Raw genomic sequence first — 5,998 nt, forward strand, 5'->3', positions numbered from 1 at the left:
GAGGCATTTTAGAGAAATGTCCCAAAATTTCCCAGTTTGGGGTGGGTTTTACCCTCAGCCTTGCTACCCCTGCCCTTTTCCCAGAACTGCAGCTTAGCTCCGTGGTGGCACCTTTAAGAAATGCCAGGTTGGTAAGGAGGGAATAAACCAGAGGAGCTGGATTTAGGGATCTGGCCCATTTCAGAATAAACAAAATGCCCCTGCAGATGCCTGGCATGAGGGGGCAGAGGGGTCTCAGTGCCCAGGAAACTCTTGAGATGCCAATCTGTGGCATCTCAAGAATGATGAGACACGGAAAATGATTTTTTTTTTTTCTTGGAGCCAAAGCTGGCACCGTTCTTTTCCGGATGCTTTGTCCTTGGCATGGACGGTGGGGAATTTCTGTTGAATCAAACATTCCTCAGCTGGCTGTGCCTCTTGTCACTTTGAAGACCTCTTCGTGCCACCAGCCCAGCCCAGCCCAGCCCAGCTCTCGTGGGAAGCATTTCTGAATAATCCATCCCGACACTCACAATTGCGAGGAGAGACAAAGGTTATTCCGAGCCTTTTATGGTAGAACTCCCCAAAACCATTTCCCTGTGCCCTTCCCAAAATAATTTCCCTTTGCCCTTATCAAAACTATTTCCCTGTGCCCTTCCCAAAATCTTTTCCCTGTTCCTTTCCCAGCCCCTGGCAAGGTGACGTCCTCGCTGGCAGGGGAGACCAACACAGCTCGGAAAAGACAACCAGGCCATGGAAAATGCCCAACCCAGGGAGGTTTCAGGAGGAGGGGATGATGTGTCAGAGCCCCAGGGTGAGCCAGCAGATCGCTTTGTGCTCCGTGGGGCACGGGCTGGCGTTGGCACAGATGCCAGCCACGTCTGGCACGTCCCCAGATGGCAGAGCCGAGGCAGGAGCTGGCCCGGGGCAGATTCCATCCCTGCTGGGTGCTGATCATTCCTGAGCCATCAGCTGGCCCTGCCTGCTGCCGCTGTCATCCTTGGCAGGSCACCTCCAGCAATTACCGGCGCCCTCGGGAGGGAGAGGATTTTGGGATGATTTGGGATGATGAAGATCCCGGTCCCCTGCAGCTCCTCTGGAGGRGTGTAAATGTGGGAATGAGCAGCTCAGAGCTTCAAGGACTGTCCTTCAGCAGCCTGTGCYGTGTAGGGCGGCCATAAAACCCCAAACAAACCAGTCCTGCATGRAGAACAGCGCCCACAGCCCGGATGAATCAGGATATTTCCACTTCCTTCTTATCCCCATAGCCAGATGTGTGTCAGAAGGGCTTTYGTGTGGCACAATTTTAATTGAGAAAGACAATTTGTGTGTCTGTGGCCGTTGCATCATCTGAGGGCTCTTGTAGTGAGTGTTCTTGGAATGTTCCTGACTGTCCCTGCTCCACTTCCCTCTGGGTGACGGGATCATCACTCCYTTTCCACTGTCTGCAAGATTTTGGGGTGGCTGGAAGCCCTTGGAGTRTTTCACCCTTTAAGTACCAGAATATTCCATACAACCAATATGTGATGCTTTAATAAATAAATAATGAATAAATAAATAAATAAATCTTGCACCCAGCCTTTATTTTTAGTTTCTTCCTGCCTCATTGTTGGGCAGCTGGGGAGGGTAAAGCATAGGTTTTTTTTTTCTCTGAAAACTGAAACAAGAAGGGTATCAAATACTGCAGCTTTCCCCATGCTTCCTTTTCTTTCAGTTCAGATTAGTGCAGAAAACACAGATTTTTTTAGTGTCTCTCGTAACCTTTTCTMTCTGCATCTCAGTTGGAAGCATTTGAGTTTATCAGTAAATCCTTGTGCCACTCTCAGATGTTATTTACCCTTCTACCTTCATTTCTGTATTGTTAGAATATTTCTATGTTGTTAGAGTATTTCTATATTGTTAGAATATTTCTATATTGTTAGAAATATAGAAATGTGTTGCATTTCTCATTCTGAATTTTTGAAATTCTCGTTCTGATTTTCTGAAATTCTTCTTTTGCCACTCTGCTGGTTCTTCCTAACACTTTCTATTTTTCTGAATGGGGAGGCTTTGCTGCCGAGCCTTTCTTTTCCCTTACAAGCTGCCCACTCGGATTTCTCTGAGCTGCTTCTCTCTGATTTCTTTCTGGTTTCAGGTTTCAGTCTGTTCACGTTATGAACAGAAACTAAAACTGACTGTTCACATGATTTGAAACTGTTTAAAAACACGAATTTGCCTGCTCTCTGAAAGCTGTGGTTGTGTTTTTCRCTCAGCGTGGGCACTGCTGCAACCACACCAGTACAAACCAGTGCCCGGGCTGCATTTACTGGGAGAGAGAGGCAGCTGGCAAGAAATTCCCTCTGGCTCAGGCTGYTCTGTTTAAATAGTTATTGATTACATGAGATTGTGTTGAATTCCTCCTCCTCACCCCAGTGAAAGCGCCGCTTTGGGATTAGTCAGGTTTGGGATGTGGTTAATCTGGGGRAAGTTTAAGGTTTGAGCTGTGCCTCGCTGAGCCCAGCTTGTCTGGAGCCACAGGGAAATCCATGCCAAAGGATTTATTAGGGGTAGGATGGACCAGGGCCATGCTTGGGAAAAAATCCCTTTTAATTCAGGGAAAAAAGAAAAGCYTCTCCTTCCTATTAAAATGTGAATATTGCCTGGTGTATCCCAATTTCKGGCACAGCTSGAGGATCAGTGCATCAGCTCCAGGSTRTGTTTTACTTAAAGCTGTTCCTTGTGCTGGGAGATTTCTAGAAAACCTCAAAAATCATTTCTGGAAGGAGAAAACAACCCACTACTCTTGGGCAATTTTCCACTACGTGAAATTTAGGTGAAAAATTGAAGGAGAAGTCGTAGGACCTGGTGGTTCCTATGCAGATTTTGTCTTGCACCTTGAAAAAGGGACGGAGCAAAAGGCTGGAGCTCAGCCAGGGCAGTGTTATTGCCCCTGTTAGAGACAGAAATAAATGTGATTAACTCCAGGGCAACTCCATCAGCCTGCTGCCCCTGCTGCTGTGCTCTGGGAGCAAATTAAATCCCAACAGCGGCTGCTGATTTCGGCAGGACTGAGGGTTTTAAGGCAGGCCAGGGATTTAACTGTTCATATGAATGGAACGTTCCTGGAGAGATTGTCTGGGCTGCTCTAGAGATCAGCCCGGGCTGGCTGCAGGCCAGGCTGGGGGCTGCACACACCTCAGGTGACTTTTATTCGTGGTGGTTTGAAGTGTCTGAGTTTAATGTGGATTTACAGCACTGGAAGAGAGATTGGAATCAGGTTTGCTATGCTCGTTAGAGGGTGAAATTGATGGTTTTGCAAAAAGCCCGGCTGGCCAAAACCTCTGCAGTGCCGAAATCTGAGCGTGGGCTGAGAGAACTTCTGAACAGATTTGTGCTGGGGCTTGTGGGGGGATGTGAAACCTGGAAAATCCCAAAGGGCTGACCCACCCCTCCAGGGCAAACTGATTCCATCAGCCTGAGCACAGGCAGGAGAAGGTCACAGAATATTCTGGGGTGGAAGGGATCTTCAGAAGCAGAATCTTCCCCGGATTGGAGCGAGGGAATGCAGGGTTGAGAGATTTTCAGGARTGACCCCTGTAGGGGACAGGTGACGGCTCCTCTGCCCTGGTGATGCCTTATCAATCAGGCTGATCTGAAAGAGAGGCCAGACAAACTTAAGAGAATGAGAATACACAACTTTAATAGAGGCCTAACAGGCCTACTGGTACATTAGGGCAGACAAAGCCTCCTCCTGAGGCTACACCCAAAATGGACACCGAGTCACGAGATCTTCACCTTTTATAAGTTCTGCCTTATTAACATATTGGGTTTTAATTCTCCAGTGATCTTTACAGGTGATGATGTCAACCACCCCAAACTTGCTTCCCCCCAACTCACTGTTGTTTCCATATTTTGGGGCTCTCAGTCAGTGAGGTGTCCCTGGATTCAGGCTCAGAGAGGAATTGTTTTGTCTAAAGATGAAAGAATGGTAGTTTTAGTGCTGTACTAGGGAAGTACAAGAATACAGATGCATGAAAATAGAGAAACTAAAAATCCTAAGGCATCACTGGGCATGGTCTGGGGATGCACAAATCAGTGCAGGACCCGTTGGGACCATCCTGCCATCCCCATGGAACCACGGAGCCCCCTGAAGAGCCATCCCTCGGTGTCAGTGCTCCCCCTTCCCCGGGACACAGGCCAGGATGTGATGAACTGTCTGGGACATTTCCTAAGCAGGAACAGCAGCTGGGTGCTGGGTTAGGGCAGGAGGAGCCATTCCTGCTCCAACCTCTGCCCTCCCYGTGCTCTTCATTTCCCATTTTTCCACCTCCTGCTCGGCCAAAGCATTTCTCTCCAATTTTGGGGAGAAATTTGTGCTGTCTGGGCAAAGCAACCCCGGAGGAAGCRGATGGGATCAATCCCACAGCACATCCCAGATCCCTCAGCTCACTGCAGGGCACTGCCCTGGGACACAGACCCTGCAGTGGGATCCCAAACACTGCAAATTTGGGGATCCCAGGGATGATGAGTGAGGCAGGATTTGGGTGGGAGATGGGAAGAGAGCTCAGCTGGGAGTTAAATGGTTGAAGGGCTTGGGCTATTTTACCTTTTTTTTTCTAAAGAGAGATCTCAAAAATCATCAATTCCAGTTTTCTAACTTGAAAGCAAAGATGCATCGATTCCAGGAAAATGTTATTTCCTCTTGGATATAAATCTAAATAAATAAAAAAAAAACAAAACTAAAAAGGCTATTAATAATCTCCTTCTCAATTTTCTGTTATTGAATATTCACCTTTTAAGAATTATGGTCTCATCTGATCAGGCTGGATGTTCAAACCCATTACTGTAAGTGCCTCATAGAAACAACCCCAGCTCCTATTTCCCCTTGGCCACTGTACACTGTCATTCTTATTTGTTTTTTTTAGGAGCCCTACCAAAAATAATTAAGATATGGGGTAGAAAAAAAAAGATGACAAAGTACCAGGGAGATGAAATGCTGTCCTGATGAATTTTGCCAGCGCTGTATTTTCCTGGAGAACGGTTTAGGATTCATTTCCTCTGATAGGTTGGGAGATACAGGGGGTTTATAAATTAATGTTCATCCATATTTCTGCTGGCAAAGTGCCCCTGATCCATCCCAGCAGCTCTCTGTTGGCACTCAGAGAACATGGAAAATCCRTGTTACAAATTACTGTGGCAAAAATGCTGCTGGTGGGGAGCTCAGGCTTCAGCAGAGGTTGGGATGAACTGAGCCTTATCCCAAGTTTTCTCTGGGACTGGGAGCCAGTCCTTCCCATGTCTTAGGGCTCCGAATCCTCCCCAACAAAGTATTTAAGGCAAAGATCCCCTTTTTGAAACTATTTTAAACTATTAAATTTATTAAGCTTTAGTAGTAAGTATGATTTATTTATTATTMATTATTTATTAACTACAATTCTCCGTGCATCCCCTTCCCTACAGCAGATTGTGCTGGGCTGGGGGATTCCAGTTCAAAGGAAGATCAGGGAGGGGCAGCTCCTCAGGAAGCTCAAATAATTTGCCCAGAAGGAGTAAAAACAGTCCAGCTGTGGGCAGGGATCAGAGCCAATTCCCCAGCTCACACCTCTGAGACCTGGCAGAGCACAAAGAAATAACCATGGGGCTGCTGTTGGATCCAAATCTACCCCAAAGCCCCTTTTTGGAGCAGGGGAAGCTCTGGGGAAGCTCTGCTGCTGCCCAGGGTTGGTCCAGATGTTCTGGCAGCTGTCAGAGAGGGGGGTGAGCTCTGGGGGTGTCCCAGGTGTACCCCAAGAGCATCTGGTTCAGAGGGTGCTGCTGGCTGGGTGAATCCCCACTGAGATTCCTCCTTGGCTGCACCTTTGTTTATCCTGGCTGGGAAAASGGAAACAAATCCTCTGAGCAGCCCCTGTTGTGGAATAGCCACAGGGATTTTGGGAAAATGCTGGAATTTGGGGATTTTCTTGTAGCTGTGGGCCTGACATTTATTATATTTGATATAATATTGATTGTGAGGAAGGGCTGGGAGAGCTGGGGGTGCTCA

This window comes from Malurus melanocephalus, unplaced genomic scaffold (genome assembly GCF_030028575.1).
Source record: "Malurus melanocephalus ecotype Western Australia unplaced genomic scaffold, MMel_1.1 scaffold_541, whole genome shotgun sequence".
Lineage (NCBI taxonomy): Eukaryota > Metazoa > Chordata > Aves > Passeriformes > Maluridae > Malurus > Malurus melanocephalus.